Below are 23,542 nucleotides of genomic sequence, written 5' to 3'. Positions count from 1 at the left end.
ATGCTGTTTAAAAAGTCCCAGATGCCATTTGACCTGCCCCCTTCCAGTGTTTAAAAACAGAGCTGATTAGACTCAATTGAGAGTTCTTTTTTTTCTGTTTGATGATTAGCAGAGCTGAATCACTGATGACCAGGTCTAGGGGTTAAGCCTTAGACCTGATGTGGGGACAGTGTTGCAATGCAGAGGCTGCACTGTCAATGAGGTACCCTACTATCCACCAAAATCACCTGGAGCTGAAATGACTAAGAGCTGGGCTAAATGGTGGACCCTCAGAACACAGCATTGTGGAAGTGGCAGTGGGTGGCAAGCAGCAGAGATAACAGCGGCAGAGGTGGCAGTGAGCGATGGGTGCTAGCAGAGAAAACAGCAGCAGTGGCAAGCAGAGGCAGCAGCAATAAGCCTGTTGCAGTGGCACAGGGAAGCAGCAAAGACATTGCTCAATACCCTCCCCTTTTCAAGGGAAGGAGGTGAATGTACCTCTGAACTCTGGGTCTTTGCTGATCAAGGACAGCCAGCTTTCTTTTGTTAAACACTGACTCAGTGCTTGCGAGAGGGGAAGTATTGACTCTTAAAGGCCTCTGAGAAGTGGTGTTTAGTTTTCCCACATTTCCGGGTGGGTCTCAAGCCATTTCTGTATCGTATTTTCAAGAGGAACCCCTTGACAGAGGAAAAGGACACAAAAATAAAGTTGGTGATGCTGCTTTGGCTAGGTAGAGGGGGTTGGGATGAATGAAGAAATACAGGAGCAGAGAGAGATAGTCAAGAGTTTTAACCTGCTAACTGTGAAACATGAAGGAGACACACTGCAGTCTTGTGACTTATGAGTATAAGCCTGGTGTAAGGCAAGTAGCAATACCTGATGTCCATGAAAAGCTGAGTACCATGACTTTTATCAGTGGTTTGCTGGATTAACTTTCCCCTCATATTGTCCCAGAAACACTCTCGGCTTGATTCTGCATTGCTTTGCAGCTTGGGTAGCCATTTACATCTCTGCAACGTGGTTGTAAAACACTACAACTGAAGTGATGAATGGAGAATTTCATTGATAGCGTTCTGCTATCACTCTGTCTCTAATTCAAACAAATGGAGTTTGCATTAACATCTCATGAAGCATGGAGTTTTGCATGGTTTTAATATGAAATCATGTGAAAATCAGCTTTTTCAACTCAGTTTTCTTTAAGACTTTGGTTTCATTTGAACCACAGTTACAGAGTAAAATTCAGCAGGATGAAAGCCTATTCAAGAAGCTATGTGCACTTATACTGTTAAAGGAAAACCATTGAATTTCTAACCATTTCACAGCTGTCAGGGGTCCAAAATGGTCAGTTCACCAGACAGCTATACAGTGCAGATTGAATATTTCATTCTCACCCATGCTTGTGTTCTGAAACTAGTTCTAGGTGTTGTGTTTATGAACCTTGGGCCAGATTTTTAAAGGTATTTAGGTGCCTAAAAATGTAAGCTGTTGGAGCTTAACTCTTGGAACTTAGGAAAGTAGGTGCTTTTGAAATTACCACTACGTGCTCTACATCTTTAGACACCTAAATACCTTTGAAAATATAGCCCTTAGTCTGTCATCATTACATATATTAAGGGAATCCGTTCTTACTTACAGCCAGACACTATGAAATTATGGGATCTGCACTTCCTGTGCAATAGGGTGTTAACTTTAACACATAGTTGAGACCATGTAAATGTTATAACAATTGGGCAAGGTATTTAACAGCTGGAGTAATTGAAACCCTAATTATAAAACATGTCATGCTGCTAATCTACAAAACAATGTAAACTGATTTTCATTATACTAAATGACACTACTTTGCACAGAAAACTTCAGTTAGGTAGAGGTGGTTTTGCAATGCAACAGTGATGATTTTGAAGATCTGGTCCTTAGGCCTTGTCTACACTACAGAGTTTTGTCAATGCAAGTTCAGCTGACAATCAAAAACTGGTATAATTACATCGGTGGGCATGTTCACGGAGCATATCCACAGTTGGTTCTCTAGCATCAACAGAAAGCAGTGCACTGTGGGTAGCTATCCTAGCACTGTGGGTAGCTATGCTAGTGTGCTACTCACCACCTTCTGCAGCTAGGAGTTGTGGGAAGGCGAAGTGGATTGCAGTGCATCATGGGTGTGGGCTCAATGTCCCATGATGCAGTTCTTTCCATCCCAGTATTCCATGGGATTCTGACTGCGTTTCCTGGCATTTTTCAATGGCCCTTGTTTACTGTGCACTCACCATCTCTGTCTGAAAGAATGGATCCCGCACTGCTCTCTACAATTGTGGTCACTGTTATGAACACATCGCGGATGGTCATGCTCATGGATATCATGAGTACCCAATCTGAAAAGGAATCAGAGTTGCTTGACCTGCTCTGTGCCATGGAAAGAAACAACACCAGATTATTTTTGCCATTCATGGAGCAGCTGAACACAGTGGATCATCACTTTTGGGCTCGAGAAGCAATCCCTGAGTGGTGGGATCAGATCGTTATGCAGGTCTGGGATGATGAGCAGTGGCTCCAGAATTTTCAGATGTGGAAAGCCACCTTCCTGGAACTGTGTGCGGAGCTCGCCCCAGCACTGCAGCACAAGGACACCAAAAGTAAAGCTGCCCTCTCGGTGGAGAAGTGTGTGGCAATTGCTGTGTGGCAGCTGGTGACTCCAGGCTGCTACCAGTCAGTCGTGAATCAGTTTGGTGTCGGGAAGTTGAACATTGGGGCTGCGGTAATGCAAGTGTGCAGGGCCATTAATCACATCCTGCTATGAAGGATTGTGACTTTTGGCAATGTGCATGAAATATTGGATAACTTTGCGGCAATGGGATTCCCTAACTGTGGTGGGGCAATAGATAGCGCTCATATTTAAATTTTGGCTCTGGACCATCTTGCAGTGGAGTACATCAATAGAAAAGGGTACTTCTCTATGGTATTGCAGGCGCTTGTGGATCACAATGGGACTTTCTTTACAAACCAGAAGACTCCAGTGGGGGATATTGAAATGCCCATAGTGATCTTGGGAGACCCAGTGTACCTGTTGCTCCCATGGCTCATGAAGCCTTACAAGGGAATCCTGGACAGCAGCAAGGAGTTCTTCAACAATAGGTTGAGCAGGTGCAGAATGACTATAGAATATGCCTTTGGCAGACTAAAAGCACGCCAAATATTCCCATGGTCATAGCAGCCTGTTCCACGGTCCATAATATTTGTGAGGCTAAGGGTGAAGAGTTTTCCCAAGGGTGGATCCTCTGCATGTGTGGCTTCAGACCTGGTCCCTATGCTGATTGCCTGTGTGCCGCTTTGGTCCCTGCACAAGTGATTGTTGATTGGCACGGGAAAGTTTCCTACAGTGGGGGAAGGAACAAACCAGCTTTGCCAAGGAATGTTCGGCAGAGGACTCGTGATTACCTCCAGGAAAGTTTCCTTAAGATCTCTCTGGAGGATTCCCGTGAAATCTCAGTGTGCATTAACACACTGTTCTGCGGCACTGCTTAGGTGCACAGGGGAATGTGGCGCACACACAAACACAGCTAGTCTTATACATTTCTATCCCTTCACCCACTTCTAGAATATACAAAGCAAAGGACAGCTCTACCTCATATAACCGAGCAGTATCAACTCAAAAAGATCAATTACCACAGTTCTCCTCTCCTGCATTATTCACTCCAGACACAGACTGCTGGGACTGGTAAGGCCCCTCTGGAGTGGAAAAGAGATCCTGACTTGCCACACCACCGGACGACCCTGCTGTGTGCTCCACATGGTCCTCCAACTTGACCTCCTTGTCCACGACTACATCCTTGGGGTTGAGTCCACTATCTGCCACCTCCAGCCCCACCAAGGTATCCACCGGGCTCTTGGCGTTGGATGTGGGGTCGCCGCCAAGAATGGCGTCCAGCTCCTTAAAGAAGCAGCAGGTCTTCGGTGCAACACAAGAATGACGGTTTGCCTCTCTTGCCTTCTGGTATGCCTGCTTCAGCTCCTTTATCTTTGCACGACACTGATGCATGTCCGGTTCATAACCCTTATCCAACAAGCCATGAGAAATCTAAGCATGGGTATCGAAGTTCCTACACCTGGAATGGAGCTGGGACTGCACAGCCTCCTCTCCTCACAGTGCCAGCAGATCCAACAACTCAGGTGTGCTCCAAGTAGGAGCCACCATGGTCAGCTTGGAAGATGTGATGTGAGCTCTCCACACTGAGCAAACAGGAAGTGGAATTTCAAAAATTCCCAGGCCTTTAAAAGGGGAGGCATGGATGCCTGTGTACCTGGGTGCAGGACAGCAGAGTTCAAACTAGTCATCAGTGCAGTCACCTCCTGGAGGCCAATTCTAGAGAGAGTTTGGTCAGCAGAAGGAGCATTTCAGTGTGCACACCTACACTGTTTTGTCAATGAAAGCTGACTTTTGTTGACAGAACTGTGAAGTGCAGACAAGGTCTTAGTCTCTTGTCTTCAGTGAATTAATGACTGGGGGAAAATAGCTTAAGAAGATTTTCTCTCAACCTCCCAGACTTGGTCTAGAACAGGTAGCTTTTGATGTTCCAGGTTTACTCTGGACTTGAGACTGGACTAGAGTGTGGGGCAGGCATGATAGATTAGGGTCTCATATAGAATAGTTTCTGTGATGTTGTGCAGTCTATATGGTTTTATAAAAACATGATAAGTGAATATAATGTAACTGGAATATGCTTCATGCAAAAGGTCTCTTGTAAGGTATCATTACAAAGCTTATAATCTATGGAGTGTGATCATCCTATTTGTATAAATTTACCACTCTTGTATCTAAAACTAGAAATATAAAATATAACTCTGAGGGCCTATTGTAATTATGCAAAGTGTGGGCCATTACTGGTGGTTTGGAATCTTGATGACTCCCATTAACCAGGACCATTGTCTGCAGATGGCTGTGTTTTACCTGTGAGTCTTCCTGTATATGTATGTGCTGGCAAGTGGGTAATTAAGTCTTGCAGTGACATGTGATCATGTCACCTGAACTGGAATCCATCTTTAACCTGGTGCTTTTCCAGTGAGGGGGGTGGAAACCCAGAGGGACAAAGGGTTCCCGCCTTATGCAAAAGATATATAAAAGGGTGGAAGAGAACAAAGAGGAGAGAAGAGCCATCATGAAGAATCCCCTAGCTACCACCTAAGCTGGAACAAGAGCTGTACCAGGGGAAAGAATTGTGCCCAGGCCTGGAAGGTGTCCAGTCTGAGGAAAAAACTTATTGAAGCATCTCTAAGGGTGAGATTATCTGTATTTAGTTTGATTAGACATAGATTTGCGCATTTTATTTTATGTTGCTTGGTGACTTACTTTGTTCTGTCTGTTACTACTTGGAACCACTTAAATCCTACTTCCTATATTTAATACAATCACTTTTTACTTAGTAATCAATTCAGAGTATGTATTAATACCTGAGGGAGCAAACAACTGTGCATATCTCTCTATCAGTGTTATAGAGGGCGAACAATTTATGCGTTTACCCTGCATAAGCTTTATACAGGGTAAAATGGATTTATTTGGGTTTAGACCCCATTGGGAGTTGGGCATCTGAGTGCTAAAGACAAGCACTTCTGTGAGATGTTTTCAGGTAAACCTGCAGCTTTGGAGCAAGTAATTCAGATCCTGGGTCTTTGTTGGAACAGACGGGGTGTCTGGATCAGCAAGACAGGGGTCCTGTCCTGAGCTGGCAGGGAAAACAGGAGCAGGGGTAGTCTTTGCACATGGGGTGGCAGCTCCCAAGGTGGTTTCTGTGATCCAACCCGTTACAGTTTCACAACCCCAATAAACATACATAACAAAAGAAGAGATGGTAGTATATTATGTGATTGATTAACTAATATCTGTAAAACACTTTGAAGTTGACATGTAATAAAAGTTGTTGTTGTTGGGACTGTTTTTGAATACCTTGCTCGCACTAAGTATCTCTTCCATAAAAAGTCCCGTGGGAGACAATGAGAATAACTCAGGTGAATGCTGCTCTGTTCAAGTTAGAGTTGCAGAACAGGGCTGAGCAATAACCACTAATTTGATATCAACTACACCCTCATTGGTATCCTATATTATGCACCAGTCTGATGTGCTAAAATGCTATATCTGTACAGAAAGTTAAATAATATGCTTTAAGTTTTAAACTAATTAATGTATTTTTCCATGGAACCTTTTTATGGGCATTGTATATTAAATGATTACTTCCTTTCCAGAATTATAATTTATTTTAGAATTATAATTAGACTTGTTAAAAAAAAAATATGGATACTGGGTGGTTGCTACATCAAAGGCCTAGTGATACCTGAACAGCAGTTGAACCATAGTAACATTACAGAGTTGTAACTGTATGTGAACACTTACACCTAATTGATTGTTAAGGAAGGAAAGTTGAAAAGGGACTATCAGTTGACATGTCTTTTACATAAGAAGCTGAAGTGCATTTACCATAAGCAAAAATAGAGCATACTATATAATTATAAGACATATAATATACCAAGATCCTTCCTAAAGCTTAGCCAAGAGTCACTATCTCTCGCAAATTCACATGTACTCTGTTTAGCTCAATGTAGAATTTGGTTTAGAAGTGGTCTAAGCTGCCCTGTGTATTAGCTGTCAGTATTAACATGTTGTATGCAGTGTAGGTGTAGCCGTGTTGGTCGCAGGGTATTAGAGAGATAAGGAGGGTAAGCTCTGTGTAGCTCGAAAGCTTGTCTTTCTCATCAACAGAAGTTGGTCCAATAAAGCATATTACCTCACCCACCTTCTCACTCTAGTATTAATATGCTGACAGATACAGTATGCAATATCTTCTATAGCAAACCAGGGAACTATTCTCCAAACTATCTCCAGATCAGTTACATTGTAAAATATGGATTGAGTGTAGTCTAATTTAGTACAGACTAGTTGTGGAGCAGGTCATTATTTGAAGTGACGGTTGCTATCTTTTTTCATAGGCGCAGATAAAAGTAAATGTCTAGAGAAAACATCACTAGCATCACTGAAGTTAAAGTAAAAGCATGTAAATCATATGACTAGTACTGATAAACAAAAAGGATGAGAAGTTTGTCCTGTATAAGTCATAACCTTAATAGTAACAGGCAGGCAGCTACAGCATGAATCCAATGACTAATGCAATGACATTTTTGTTTTCCATATATCCTCTTACCACAGAATGCATAACATAGGCACTGAGCTGCTACACATAATAAGCATTTTTCATTTTCTAAATGTCAAAATTACATATAAACTTTGTATTTCCCCTGTCTGAGTCTGCTCAGTTCATGGTCTATGCTTCCTACAATTCCAGGAAACTACATTTGAACAGAAACGGAAGATTCAATTTGTTTCTTTCAAGCACACTTTCTGTTTATAGATTTGTATCCATGTTACCATAGACCGTTTAATATCCAATATCACATTTTTATAATCACTGATTGTGTTACGAGTAAGGGTAATTCACTGGTGTGTTATCTATCTGTCAGTGCCCAATCACACTCTATATGGATTGTTATAACCCAGGTTGAAAGCCTGGCTGCTTAGGTGTCATAGAGAGCCCCCAAACCTTTCCTCACCTTTTGTCTAACCTAAAGTCCCTTGGTGCCTAAATTTCCACACGGTCTTCTCCTGAAGTCTCCCCCCCTCCCAAGTGCATCACTAGACATCATAAGTTTCTGACAGTGAGCATGCACCGAGCTGCCTCAGTCTAGGTACCCAGGCACCTAACTCACAGCTAAGACACAACAGGTCTTCAAACTAGGGGTTCCTTACCTATCTTGCTTATGGGGCCCAATCTGGTAAATATGCTCTGAATGCCTAACCCCACACAAAACAACCAAAGGGGTTATAATCTTTAGCTCATTGATTAGAGCGATCACTTTGAATCATAGAATCATAGAATATCAGGGTTGGAAGGGACCTCAGGAGGTCATCTAGTTCAACCCCCTGCTTAAAGCAGGACCAATTCCCAACTAAATCATCCCAGCCAGGGCTTTGTCAAGCCTGACCTTAAAAACCTCTAAGGAAGGAGATTCCACCACCTCCCTAGGTAACCCATTCCAGTGCTTCACACCCTCCTAGTGAAAAAGTTTTTCCTAATATCCAACCTAAACCTCCCCCACTGCAACTTGAGACCATTACTCCTTGTTCTGTCATCTGGTACCACTGAGAACAGTCTAGATCCATCCTCTTTGGAACCCCCTTTCAGGTAGTTGAAAGCAGCTATCAAATCACCCCTCATTCTTCTCTTCTGCAGACTAAACAATCCCAGTTCCCTCAGCCTCTCCTCATAAGTCATGTGCTCCAGCCCCCTAATCATTTTTGTTGCCCTTGTCTGGACTCTTTCCAATTTTTCCACATCCTTCTTGTAGTGTGGGGCCCAAAACTGGACACAGTACTCCAGATGAGGCCTCACCAATGTCGAATAGAGGGGAATGATCACGTCCCTCAATCTGCGGGCAATGCCCCTACTTATACAACCCAAAATGCCATTAGCCTTCTTGGCAACAAAGGCACACTGCTGACGCATATCCAGCTTCTCATCCACTGTAACCCCTAGGTCCTTTTCTGCAGCACTGCTGCCTAGCCATTCGGTCCTTAGTCTGTAGCAGTGCATGGGATTCTTCCATCCTAAATGCAGGTCTCTGCACCTGTCCTTGCTGAATCTCATCAGGTTTCTTTTGGCCCAATCCTCTAATTTGTCTAGGTCCCTGTGTATCCTATCCCTACCCTCCAGCGTATCTACCACTCCTCCCAGTTTAGTGTCATCTGCAAACTTGCTGAGAGTGCAATCCACGCCATCCTCCAGATCATTAATGAAGATATTGAACTAAACCGGTCCCAGGACTGACCCTTGATACCAGCTGCCAACTAGACATGGAGCCATTGATCACTACCCATTGAGCCCGACGATCTAGCCAGCTTTCTATCCACCTTATAGTCCATTCATCCAGCCCATACTTATTTAACTTGCCGGCAAGAATACTGTGGGAGACTGTATCAAAAGCTTTGCTAAAGTCAAGGAATAACACAGCCACTGCATTCCCCTCATCCACAGACCCAGTTATCTCCTCATAGAAGGCAATTAGGTTAGTGAGGCATGACTTGCCCTTGGTGAATCCATGCTGACTATTCCTGATCACTTTCCTCTCCTCTAAGTGCTTCAGAATTGATTCCTTGAGGACCTGCTCCATGATTTTTCCAGGGACTGAGTTGAGGCTGACTGTCCTGTAGTTCCCCCTATCCTCCTTTTTCCCTTTTTTAAAGATGGGCACTACATTAGCCTTTTTCCAGTCATCTGGGACCTCCCCCAATCGCCATGAGTTTTCAAAGATAATGGCCAATGACTCTGCAATCACATCTGCCAACTCCTTTAGCACCCTCGGGTACAGCACATCCGGCCCCATGGATTTGTGCTCATCCAGCTTTTCTAAATAGTCCCGAACCACTTCTTTCTCCACAGAGGGCTGGTCACCTCCTCCCCATGCTGTGCTGCCCAATGCAGCAGTCTGGGAGCTGACCTTGTTCGTGAAGACAGAGGCAACAAAATCATTGAGTACATTAGCTTTTTCCACATCCTCTGTCACTAGGTTGTCTCCCTCATTCAGTAAGGAGCCCACATTTTCCTTGACTTTCTTCTTGTTGCTAACATACCTGAAGAAACCCTTCTTATAACTCCTAAAAATCTTGCTAGCTGCAACTCCAAGTGTGATTTGGCCTTCCTGATTTCACTCCTGCATGCCTAAGCAATATTTTTATACTCCTTTCTGGTCATTTGTCCAATCTTCCACTTCTTGTAAGCTTCTTTTTTGTGTTTAAGATCAGCAAAGATTTCACTGTTAAGCCAAGCTGGTCACCTGCCATATTTACTATTCTTTCTACACATCGGGATGGTTTGTTCCTGCAACCTCAATAAGAATTCTTTAAAATACAGCCAGCTCTCCTGGACTCCTTTCCCCCTCATGTTATTCTCCCAGGGGATCCTGCCCATCAGTTCCCTGAGGGAGTCAAAGTCTGCTTTTCTGAAGTCCAGGGTCCATATTCTGCTGCTCTCCTTTCTTCCTTATGTCAGGATCCTGAACTTGACCATCTCATGGTCACTGCCTCCCAGGTTCCCATCCACTTTTGCTTCCCCTACTAATTCTTCCCGGTTTGTGAGCAGCAGGTCAAGAAGAGCTCTGCCCCTAGTTGGTTCGTCCAGCACTTGCACCAGGAAATTGTCCCCTACACTTTCCAAAAACTTCCTGGATTGTCTGTGCACCGCTGTATTGCTCTCCCAGCAGATATCAGGGTGATTAAAGTCTCCCATGAGAACCAGGGCCTGCGATCTAGTAACTTCTGTTAGTTGCCGGAAGAAAGCCTCGTCCACCTCATCCCCCTGGTCTGGTGTTCTATAGCAGACTCCCACCACGACATCACCCTTGTTGCTCACACTTCTAAACTTAATCCAGAGACTCTCAGGTTTTTCTGCAGTTTCATACCAGAGCTCTGAGCAGTCATACTGCTCTCTTACATACAATGCAACTCCCCCACCTTTTCTGCCCTGCCTGTCTTTCCTGAACAGTTTATATCAATCCATGACAGTACTCCAGTCATGCAAGTTATCCCACCAAGTCTCTGTTATTCCAATCACATCATAGTTCCTTGACTGTTCCAGGACTTCCAGTTCTTCCTGCTTGTTTCCCAGGCTTCTTGCATTTGTATATAGGCACTTAAGATAACTCGCTGATCGTCCCACTTTCTCAGAATGAGACAGGAGTCCTCCCCTCGTGTACCTTCCTGCTTGTGCTTCCTCCCGGTATCCCATTTCCCCACTTACCTCAGGGCTTTGGTCTCCTTCCCCCGGTGAATCTAGTTTAAAGCCCTCCTCACTAGGTTAGCCAGCCTGCTTGCGAAGATGCTCTTCCCTCTCTTCGTTAGCTAGCAGTCCTCCTTCTTGGAACACCATCCCATCATCAAAGAATCCAAAGCCTTCTCTCTGACACCACCTGCGTAGCCATTCATTGATTTCCAGGATTCAACGGTCTCTACCTGGGCCTTTTCTTTGCACAGGGAGGATGGACAAGAGCACGACTTGCGCCTCAAACTCCTTTATCCTTCTCCCCAGAGCCATGAAGTCTGCAGTGATCCGCTCAAGATCATTCTTGGGAGTATCATTGGTGCCCACGTGGAAAAGCAGGAAGGGGTAACGCTCCGAGGGCTTGATGAGTCTCAGCAGTCTCTCCGTCACGTCGTGAATCCTAGCTCCTGGCAAGCAGCAGACATCTTGGTTTTCCTGGTTGGGGCGGCAGATAGATGACTCAGTCCCCCTGAGGAGGGAGTCCCCGACCACCACCACCCTCCTCCTCCTCTTGGGAGTGGTGGTTGTGGAACCCCCATCCCTAGGACAGTGCATCTCATGCCTCCTTCTGCTCTCTTCCCTCAGATGTAGCCTCTAGTCCACTCTCCGCATTAGTACCTGTGGAGAGAACATGAAAAACGTTGCTCACCTGTATCTCCATGGCTGGTACATGGATACTCCTCTTTCTTCTTCTGGAGGTCACATGCTGCCAATTTTCTTCCCCCCTTATAACATGGCTATAACATGTTTGTCTGACAAAAAAATATTCTGATTCACAGAGTTGACTATGCTAAAACCCTCCTAGCAACAATAGTGTTTAAACACAGTAAAATTACCATGGTTCTGATCCAAGTATGGACAGGGCCATAATTATACAGAACCATAAGTGTATAATCAGACTTTTTAGAGCAGTGTGATTGATGTGAAGCATTCAATATGTTTTACACCAGATATAAAAGCTGTTTCTATACATTTGTTGTTTGTTTTTTTAGCCAGAGCCAGGAGCACACATTTTGATGCCTAAGGCAAAACAGACAATATGCCCCTCAGTGGGAGATGTTGCAACACTGCTGGAAGAGTTTTCAGTCACCACTAAAACCCATTCAAGTGCCAAAAAAGGGGGGGGGCGGCTCCAGCTTTAACAGAAAAAGGAAGTGGTTAAATTCTAGTTTTTAAAAATGGCAGAAATATGATCTAAAATGACTAGCAGAATCTGAAATGAACACATACAATGCAAATTCTTATCATGCTGTCTCAATAGTGTTTGTTTTTCAAATGGTCTGATAAATACTGCATTTTTTCATATAGAAAAATGGAGTTACCATCCCAGGATTGAAATAGAAATTCTTGGCCTGATCTTCCTTTGAAATCAATGGAGAATTTTGCCATTTACTTCAATAGGAGCAGTACCAGTCTAACACTATCCTTTATTTTCAGTAGTTACTATTCATAAGATATTTTGGAAGTGACTAGATTGCAGAAAAAGGAATCAAATTGATCACAGTACAATTTGGTGCAAATGGAGAAGAACGTTAAAGGATGGACATGGCAGGAATGGGGTAGGTGTGGGAATGAACCATGCGGTAGTAGTAACTACATTATGGATAAATATGAGAATAGAGAAGAGATCTGAATAACAGAGATGCCCATGTTATAACATCCCCAGGTTAAAACAAATGACAACACAACAAATGTTCAGAATTCTGCTAGCAAATAGATACCAGGTGCTTGAAGATGTCAGAACAGTTGAAGGCAAATGGATATGGGTAAAGGAAACTTTCACTAATGTAAGCAGAGTCAGGATGAGCTCTACCCTGACATCTGGTAGTGAATTGTGGTGAGTTGTGGAAAAGAACTTCAGAGGCTGGACTTGTTTGCATATGCACCCCCCCCCCCCCGCCCAAGGTCACTTTGGCTGCTGTGGGATCCCCAGTTTCTCTGTTATTGGGGCAGGAAGAATGAAGTGTTGTTACTCTGATTATGTGAATCAAGGCCAGTGGAACTGTTTTATGACAGAGAGACTCACCATCAACTAAGTAGCACTCGCTAGACAAGGGACATAGGTTCCAAAACCCAGTGAATTGAGAGGGGCTGGGGACAGGTATTTGTGCCTGATGGTATGGCCCACTTTTGAAGGCCTGAAATGCCAATTGCACCTTCTCCTCCTCCTCCTCCTCTCTCCACTGTTGAATAGCAGAGCTAATTTTGATTCCATTAAGAGTCTAGTTACAGGCTGCTGTGCTGAATTCACTTTGGGTCAATGGTGCACCAGCACTGGGGCTCCCTTACTACAAACTGAAATCACTAAAGAGCTAAAATTACTCAGAGCTGAGATCACTGAGTGCTGTGTTATCTGAGCCTGAAGATATATTGCTAAACAGCTGGCAGAGCAGAGCAGAGCAGTTTGCAGAATGGTTGGAGCAGCCCGCGGGATGGCGAGTGGAGCGGAGCGGAGCTGAGCAGTTTGCAGGACAGTTTGAGCGGCCCACGGGACGGCGAGTGGAGTGAAGCGGGACGGTTGGAGCAGCTCATGGGACGGCTGGTGGAGTGGAGTGGCTCGTGGTGAAGGCTGCAACAGAACCCCACGGAGAGGCGGGGCAGTCGGCCTCGGACCATGTGAAGTGCCCCTTAACACCCCGCGTGCCCTCTTCCCCCCCCCCAGGCTGGGGAGGGTAAAACTCTGCAGATAAACTTTTGAACTCTGGGGCTGCACTGACCAGGGACAGACTTTTGGGTTGTTAGACTTTTGGGTGATCTTTGGGTTGTTGGACTCAAGAGACTTTTGGGGTGTTGGGCTTTTGGGACTTTGGGGTGACCTTTTGGGTTGTTGGACTTAAGACCCTGAGGGGAAAAGGACACTGCCAAACTTACTTGGGGGTGGGTCTTTTGCTCATGGTTTGTGTTATGAATCCTGTTTGTGGTGTTTCCACAACATAATGCCGCATTGTTTCCCTCCTTTATTAAAAGGATTTTGGTACACTCAGACTCCGTGCTTGCGAGAGGGGAAGTATTGCCTCTTAGAGGCGCCTGGGGGTGGTATGTAATTGTCCCAGGTCACTGGGTGGGGGCTCGAGCCAGTTTTGCATTGCGTTATTGAAATGGAACGCCTAGATACTGAACCCGGCCCTTGTTGCTGCCAATTCAGACGGGCAGACGGGTTACACTAAAACCTGTGAAGTGCTGGGATTCAGGAAGAAACATCACAATGAATGGTTATCTGAGAATGTATGGCAGAAAATAGAAGAAAGTTGCAAAATTAAACTGAAACTAAATCAAACAAGAACGAGAACATAGACACAGTGAATCTGAACAAATATGCCATAAAAAAGAAAGAAACAAACAAAAAACACAGACTAAAAAGAGAGTGCAAGGAAGGACAAACAAGACTTTATAGACAAATTGGCAACAGATGCATGGACCACTGCAGCACAAAAGGACATGAAGACACTGTACAACATCATTAGACAATTGTCAAGAAGAAAAACAAATATCAGCTGACCAGTTCAAGACAACAAGGGCAACTTAACAATGAAGATATAATTTATTTATAGTTAAATATATGGAAGCAGAACTTTAGTCAATCGCTGAATGGCAAGTCAGTGGCCAATCCCCCATATATAGGGGAAGAAAAAAATCTGGGTGTTGAACTAGGATCTGTCACCAGAGTAGAAGTAGAGATGGCAGTCAATCAGTTAAAAAGTGGAAAGACACTAAGCCGAGATGACATTCCAATGGAGGTTCTTAAGGCAGACTTGAATGAGTAAGCAGAGAGCCAATAGGGAATGGAGAAAGCTGTTGATCAGCACATAAAGCACATCATGGAGGTTAGAAAATTTAGGGGAAAATTGCTAAAAGTCAAGCTGAATTATTCCTTTCCAAGGAAATTTAAAAAAAATAATTAGGTTTTTAGTTATATAAATAAAAAGAAAATAAGGAAGGACGAGGTTCGGTCGCTATGCAGTGTGGATGGGAAGATGATTAAAGATAACCTAGGTATGGCCCCCAAACTAAATGAATACTTTGCCTCAGTTTTCAGCAAGAATGATAATATAGAATATGTGCATGAAGGCGTTGTGGATGATTGAAATGAGTGTCTAGAAATGGAAATTACCACATCTCATGTGGAAGAAAAAATTAAAGAGCTTAATGTGCTCAAATGGGGGAACCAGATAAAGTCCACCCCAGAATACTGAAAGAACTGGAATGAGATTGCTAGTCTGGTACCAAGGATGTTTAATAAATCTATCTATTTGGATGTAGAACCATATGACTGAAGAACACCTAATGTCATACATATATTTAAGAATGGGGAAAAAAAGTTATTTGAGCAATTTGCAAGGATTTAGAACAAATTTAGAAGGAAAGAATAATTAAATTGGTGGAGATAAATGGAATATAAGACAACACAGGTTTACCAAAGGTAGATCATGCCAGACAAACCTGATTTCCTTCTTTGAGAAAATAACTGATATTTTAGATAAGGGAAATGCAGTAGATCTAATGTAGTTGGACTTCTGTAAAGCATTTTACATGGCACCACATGGGAAATTATTAGTTAATTTAGGTAAGATGGAGATCATTGCAAGAATTGAAAAGTGGATAAGAAACTGGCTAAAGAGACGAAGGTAATGGGTTCTTCTGAAAGGTGAATTATTGGACTGTTGGGAGGTTATTAGTGGAGCTCCTCATGGATCTATCTTTGGAGCACTCTTATTTAATATTTTTAATTATGGCTTTGGCATGAAAATTAGGGGAGTGCTAATGAAATTTGCTGATGATATAAAGTTGGGAGGCATCACCAATACAAAGAAGGATCAGACTATTATACAAGAACATATGGATGACCTAGAAGCGTGGAGAGACAGAAATGAGATGAAATTCAATAGTACTAAGTACAAGGTCATGCTTCTGGGGTCTAATAAAAATAATTTCTGCTACAAGCTTGGAGTTCAGTGAACGGCAGTGACAGAAGAGAGAATGGTGGGTTGATCACAGTGTCTGTATAAGCCACCAATGTGCTGCAGCTGTGAAAAAGGCAAATATGACCCTAAGACATATCAGGCAAGGCATTTCCAGTACTGATAGAGAAGTATTAATGTCATTGCACAAGGCACTGGTAAGACCCCATTTGGAATATTGTACAATTCTGGTCACCAATGTTCAAGAAAGATTAATTTAATCTGGAACAGGTGCAGAAAAGAGCTACTAGGGTGAACAGGGGAATGAAAGACCTATCTTATGAGAGGAGACTGGAAGAGCTTGGTTGAGAGAATCTGATTGCTCTGTGTAAATGCTTTAGGGGGGTAAATACAAGGGAGGGTGAAGAGCTATTTAAGCTAAAGGCCAATGTTGGCACAAGAACAAGTGGTTATAAACTGCCATGAACAAATTCAGGCTGGAAATTATAAGGTTTCTAACCATCAGAGGGGTGAGGTTCTGGAACTCTGTCCCAACTGGAATTGTGGGGGCAAACAATTTTAAAAGAAAGATGGGAAAGTTTGAGTGCAATTGTATGGTGGAGTTGCTTGTGATGGTAGGGGGCAGAGCTCAACAGCCCTGAAACTTACTTCCAATTTATGTCTTATATTCCTAAAAGCTCATGCCTCAGGGTTTCATACGGCCACCTGCAGAGGTCAGGAAGGGATTTTCCTCCACCGATGTACTCTGTTTTATTTTGTAATCTCCTGTCTCTGAAGTTTAGGGGTGGTAACAGCTGGAGATGGGACATTGGATGGAGAGAGAGGGGCAGGGCTCTGAGGTGGCACCCAGCATTCTCTCTCTCAAGTGCTTGGGTGACTGGTTCTTGCTCACATGCTCAGGGTCTAAATGATTTCCATATATGGGGTCAGGAAGGAATTTTACCACAGGTCAGATTGCCAGCGACTTTAGGGTTTTTTTTGCTTTTTCTGCAGCGTGTGGGTGGGGGTCACTTGCCAGGATTATCTGGGATATATCTCACTTAATCATTTCCCACTAGACATTTTGATAGGTCTCTTACAAAAGATATGTGAAGAAAAATACCAGATGAGTGGGAAAAGGGTTATGTAGAGAAGTTGCCAAAGAAAGGGGACCTCAGTAAGTGTAAAAATTGGAAGGGTGTTCAATTGCTGTCTATCCCAAGTAAAGTATTTACATGTATTCTTCTAGTCAGCAAAAAGAAAGTGGTATATTCAAGGTTAAGGCAAGAACAGGCAGGTTTCAGACAGGACAAATCATGTATAGATAATTGTTACTCTACGCATCATCGTAGAACTGGTAACTGAATGGCAGTCACTGCTTTATATGAATTTTATAGATTTCCAAAAAGCTTTTGATAGTGGATAGAAAAGTTTTATGGATGTTGCTATGACACTGGAATCCCTCAGAAATTTGTGAAAATCATTCAGAGCTTCAATAAAAATATTACATGCCAAGTAATACATAAACAAACAAACAAACTGAGCAAGCCATTTGAGATTACTATGGGCATCAAACAAGGATGTCTTTATGTCTCCCAGGATCTTGTTACTGATTGGTTAATAGGAGACCACAGAACAAGCAAGGGGCATACAGTGGAATTTCACACAGAAGTTAGAGGACCTTGACTGACTTTGCCAATGACATCAACTTGCTATCCCATACCCGTAGAGACATGCAAGACAAAACAAAAGATCTCCAGGTCTATGCACAATTAGAAGGGTTGAAATTCAACACCATGAAAACTAAAACCACAAGAAACCCCAACAATGCTTTCCAGGACTGACAAAGAAGAGGCCTGGTATTTCACATATCTTTGCAGGCCGCATGGTAAATACAACAAGTGGAATAGACAAAGACATTAAAGCCAGAATAGTGAAAGACACACATGCCTCTGTAACTCTAAAGCCAATCTGGAGAAGAAGAAGTCTTGCCCTCCAAACTAAACTTTGAATATTTAACACCATTATAAAGTTGGTCTTACTATATGGTGCTGAAACCTGGAGACTTATTAAGACCTTACTATCTAAACTCCAAGTTTTCATAAACATGCCTTAGGCGAATGCTCAATATCAGATGGCCAGAAAAAATCACAGAGAATTCCGGAGGTGGACATAAAAGAAACTGATAGGACACAAAATTGTGGAACAAAAATGGAGATGGCTAGGACAAATATTGAGGAAACAGTCAAAGAGCATAAGAAGATGGGCACTAGACTGGAACCCCCAAGGCAAGAGGTGATGAGGCAGACCAAGTATTGGAAACTCACAATAGAAGCAGAATTGAAAGCTATCAGAATCGCATGGGAGCAAGCTAAAATGGCAGCAGGAGACCAGGAATGATGGAAAGCGGTGGTGAAGGCCTTATCTTCCACATGAAACAGAGAGGCATAAGAGATGTACTGTATTGTGAATATTAGTTATTATTTTATAGATTTGTTTAATTGACTGAAGAAAGGATTTTTAGTGTAAAACTATAACCTTGCATGTTGAAAAATCGGAAATAATTGGAAAACAATGGCTAAGATGCAAGCTAATGAGTATATTCTCTATGTTTATAATGATTAGACAAACATTCCTAATGTCAGTTGCACTACTGCTCTAACATCATAGCCATGATATACAATTGAATTCATTTATAGTGAAGTCAGACATAGTGAAACTGGTGGAGTGAAAGCCCTCAACTGATTCAGTGCATTCATATTGATTTGCAGTCCTCCTTGGCCCTGGTTGCTTTACATGATGGAATATTGCAACTAGCAATGGCTTGGAACTCAGAGCCCAGCTTATACATAGTTTCACTGCATCCACCCAACTACAAATTGTGGACAAATTGAAGAGAGTCCAGCGGAGGACAACAAAAATGATCAGGGGACTGGGACACATGACTTACGAGGAGAGGCTGAGGGAACTGGGCTTATTTAGTCTGCAGAAGAGAAGAGTGGGGGGGATTTGATAGCAGCCTTCAACTACCTGCGGGGGGGAGGGGGGTTCCAAAGAGGATGGAGCTCGGCTGTTCTCAGTGGTAGCAGATGACAGAACAAGGAGCAATGTTCTCAAGTTGCAGTGGGGGAGGTTTAGGTTGGATATTAGGGAACACTATTTCACTAGGAGGGTGGTGAAGCACTGGAATGGGTTACCTAGGGAGGTGGTGGGATCTCCATCCTTAGAGGTTTTTAAGGCCTGGTTTGAGAAAACCCTGGCTGGGATGATTTAGTTGGTGTTGGTCCTGCTTTGAGCAGGGGGTTGGACTAGATGACCTCCTGAGATCTCTTCCAACCCATATCTTCTATGATTCTACTATACTGGGAATTTTACAGTGACTGTACAAACCACCTAAGCTTTCCTCTCAGGGGTACCACAATGCCATCAAAATATTGTAAGAAGGTGGACATCCTAACTTTCACGTTAGTTACTGTAGAACAGTGTACTGTTGCTATAGACTGTCTTTTTAGATTTATGAAATGAGTTAGTTTTATGCATCTGCATGAGTTTGGCATCTGCATGAATAAGCTCTTGATGCACACATAGCATAACAACAACAACAGCAAAGAGAGAAACAAGCCATCTTCAACTCATAGAGTTTAAGGCCGGAAAGGACCACCAGGGGATCTAGTATGACCTCCTGTATATGACAGGCTACTAAATACCCCCCAGCCACCTGTACAGAAACCCAACATCCAGTTTTAGACCCAAGTATTACAGCCTTCCGGATGCTAAACTACTGTCTACCTCAGGGACAGAACAGTAGGTCAGAGGTGCACCAATGCCCAAGGCTTCTGCTATGGCAGGGAATTGATTAAGTGAGAGAGCAACTGACCCATGCCCCATGCTGCAGAGGAAGGTGAAATCTCCCCAAGGTCACTGCCAATCTGATCTGAGGGAAAATTCCTTCCCAACCCCGACTATGGCAATCAGTTAGACCCTGAGCATGTGAGCAAGAACAACCAGCCAAACACCTAAGAGGATCTTGAGTGTCACCTCAGAGCACCAGTCCACCCTATCCAGTGTACCATCTCCAAACATGGCCATTTTGGAGACCAAAAAACAGGAAAACAAAAAAACAACCCTTCAAATGACCCACCATCTCAGAATATAGAGTGTGGGGAGAAGAGGGGAAGAAATAATTCCCTTCCTGACTCCTTTTGGTGACCAGTTGAAACCCTGAAGCATAAGATTTTAGGGACATCTGATATAAGTCTAAGATATATGAGCCAGAAGGGACACTCAAGGTTGCTGAGCCCAGCCCCTCCCTCTCACCACTGCAGGTGACTCAGTTATACAATCCCATTCATAAACTGATTAAGCACTATCTTAAAAGTAGACTAGCGATATTTAATTTAAAAACATTCTCTCTAACTAAGAGATATTTCTATAGTACAAAAGCAAGTTTGGAAGTGCTGCTTCTCTGGTACTTCCTGGGAAGAAATGACAGGACAATGGGGACAATAGTTTTGTCCCACAAATCAACAGTGATATATTTCTTATTCATGTGAGCCTGAAAGAAAGCAAATGTTCCATTTCTCTGATTGCCTGAATATATGCAGGAATACTGTGTCAGACCCACCCCCAGAAACCTCCCCCAGATGCAGGAAGATCAGCATCCTCCCCTGCTTCCTACTCCCATTGCTCCTCAGCTGTTGGGGGGAGGTGTCACTGTACAGGGAGCTGCTCCCCCATCTGCCCCACCGCCGAGCATCCTGACCTCCCATACCCAGACACCTCTGCCAAGTCTCACCCTATATGCCCAGAACCTTCCTAGCCCTCCATACCCAAACCCCACCTCATCCCCTGCATCTGGAGCCTCCTGCATCCAGACCCCCTGCCTCTGGAGTGCCACCCTTGCCCCCAGACCACCCCCACTGAGCTCCCTGCACTCAAATCTCCACCCTGATGAGCCCCACCCCCCACACTACCATGAGCGCCCACATCCAAACCTCCATGCCACTGACCCCCAACTAGCTGCACCTGGACCCCCACGCTACCACAGCCCACTCCCCCAGCAGCCAGACCCCCCTGCTAAGACCCCCTCACCCAGACCCCTCCGCTGAGCCCCAACCACCTTCACCTGGAATCCCTTGCAGAGTCCCTTTGCACCTGGAACCTCTCTTCCTCCCCCCCCCCCCGTCCCCATGAGCCTCTGTGCATCCAGATTCCCCCATACCTAGACCGCCCACTGAGCTGCCTGCACCCAGATTGTCCCAAACAGAATCCTCTCACCTGGCACCTGGATTCCCCCCACATTGAGCCCCTCCACACTTGGATCCTGCCTGATTGAGCCTGCCTGCCTCACATCTGGTGCACCTGGCGCAGAGGGGCAGGGCCCCAGGGTGTTTCTGGGGCAGGCCCATGCCTTGTACTGTGTCCAGGTCAGGTGCAATCTCACCATTGAGTCCGTGTCCCGGGGGTGGGTGGTGGAGGGCTGCAGGGTGATCGCCCACCTTCGTGCAGCCAGTGGCCTGTGCTCCCTGCAGCCATGCTGGAGCCTCTGCATTTATTTATTGATAAATCAAACTTGCAGAATTTTGCAGAATTTTAAAATATTGTGAACAGAATTTTTAATTTTATGGTCCAGCATTTTTAATTTTTTGGTGCAGAATGCCCACAGGAGTAATAAATGTTACTTTCCCTGGCAACTACAGTGGATGGACTAGATTTTGCTCCCTGTTAGATTTCTTGTAATGCAACTGACTTCAATAGCATTACTCTGGGTTTACACAGGTGCAAATTAGGACAGTAAAAAATAAATACAGCATAAATAAGAGCATAATCTAGCCAGATATCCTTAAGGCTAAGAGCAATTATTTTAAATATTTCACAATATGTATGTTATCAATCTGATTTATTTTTGGTGTATTTTAAGAGAAAAGGGTCCAATTCAATTCTTTCTAGTTAGCCTCTTTTAGCCTTTGAGCTGTGGAACAACTCTTGTATCCTCATTACCTTTCTTTTAGAAAAAAAATATTCATTACAAGAAAAACATGTGCGGGAAAGGAGTGGAAAGGTATTTTAATTGATAATAGAGGCATGATATGATGTAGCATCATATAGAAATGTATACAAAGTGGCACATGTGTATGCCATCTTAGGATAGAGGAATGAATTTCCTGGGTTTCCACCAGCACCATATTTATTTGTGTAAATAATCTTCAGTGCCATCAGTTGCTTAAAATAACCTTGTCAGAAAGCAGGATGCTCCAATAGCCATTGGTTACACTGGACAATGCCTTTGGTGGATTTTAGCTTTGAGCATGTGATGTGAATATGATCAGGCCTCTTGTAGGCAGCAGTTTCTGTCCCTAGGCCTCCATACCCTACCCACTTGGCTGAGATGTGAATACAAACTCCATCAGAGGTAATTTTTGAATGAGATGCACAGCGGCTTGGCTCTCTGTGCATTTCATGTAACTTCTTTATTTTTGATGATGATGGCATGGGTTAAAAATAGAACAAATGCCAAGACATTTGTACTGTTCATGAAACATCAAACACTCTGGTTTTGTTGCTGTCAAAACCAGTCATGTCAGGTGCCTTTAAGTTGACAGCTTTGTTCCTGCTTGACACACTCTTGTGCACTGGAAGTGCTCTGGGAGAAACTGGTAGTGGTTTAGTGGGAAAAAATGCTTACTAAACCCTTGAGTCTTCCTGGACTACTGCTAAAAATATATGTTGACAAACTGTCATACAGTGGACTTCAGAAGGGGTTACCTCAGAAGCTATTGCTCTTGTTAGATGCACAAAAATTCAAAGTATCTTTGGAAATAATTTTTCTGAAACTAAGTGGGTTGATTTCGTGACAAGATCACCCCCCTCTGCCCCCAGCAGTATCAGACAACAATAGCTTATTTGCCAACTGATGCTATTTGTCGACCCAAAACTGTTAGCTAATTTGAAAAGAATTTGCCAGATAGTTTTGGTGACAAGGGGTCATAGGTTCCATTCACAAAACATCTGAAGGAGGAGTCTCTCTTCTAATCCTTAGTCTGGTGGTTAAGGCACTCAACTGGGATATGGAAGGCCCAGGTTTGTCTCCCCTCTGTCTGATGAAGAGCAATGACTTGAAGTTAGTGCACCTACATCCCAGGGGAGTGCTCTACCCATCAGACTATAGAGTTATTCTCAGATGCTGGCTCTGGCCCAAGCAATAGTCAAGTCTTTTATACCATAATGAAACAGTTTCCACAGAGGACTACACTGTAACCCAGACTACAACTCATTTTATGCTATAGCGCAGTGATTGGGATACTTCCCTGGGCAGTAGGAGATCTTAGTTCAATTCCCTGCTCCACACCAGACAGAGGAAGACATATTTTGTTTGACCCAAAATGATATTTAATCAGCTTTTTCAGTTCATCAAATATTTGGGGAATTTTCTATTTCAGTTCATGTTGAATCTTTTTTTTTTTTTTTTTGAATTTCAGAATGGCAAGTGAACCAAAAAATCAGCTATTTGCTCAGCTACAGTCATGTCATAATGCACTCCCAGCTGTGATAATTGTCAGTGTACGGTATAGTAAATGTGTTGAATGACTGAAAATGAAATCTGTGAAAACTTGAGAAAAATGTGATTGGCAAACAAGCAATCTTAACTTAAGGTAAACCTCTTCAGGCCTGAAAAACCAAGGAAAGTTGAATTAAAGTTACTCAGTACTTAATATGTCTACTCCCATTTTAAGCTTTTTCAAAAAAGATTTTGGTCTGTGGTTAAAGAGCTGACCACCAGGAAATTAGAAAGTAGTGTCATTTGGATTTTGCCT

Source organism: Terrapene carolina, unplaced genomic scaffold, assembly GCF_002925995.2.
Source record: "Terrapene carolina triunguis isolate 2854851 unplaced genomic scaffold, T_m_triunguis-2.0 Scaffold68, whole genome shotgun sequence".
NCBI lineage: Eukaryota > Metazoa > Chordata > Testudines > Emydidae > Terrapene > Terrapene triunguis.
Note: the sequence above shows the minus strand (reverse complement) of the source record.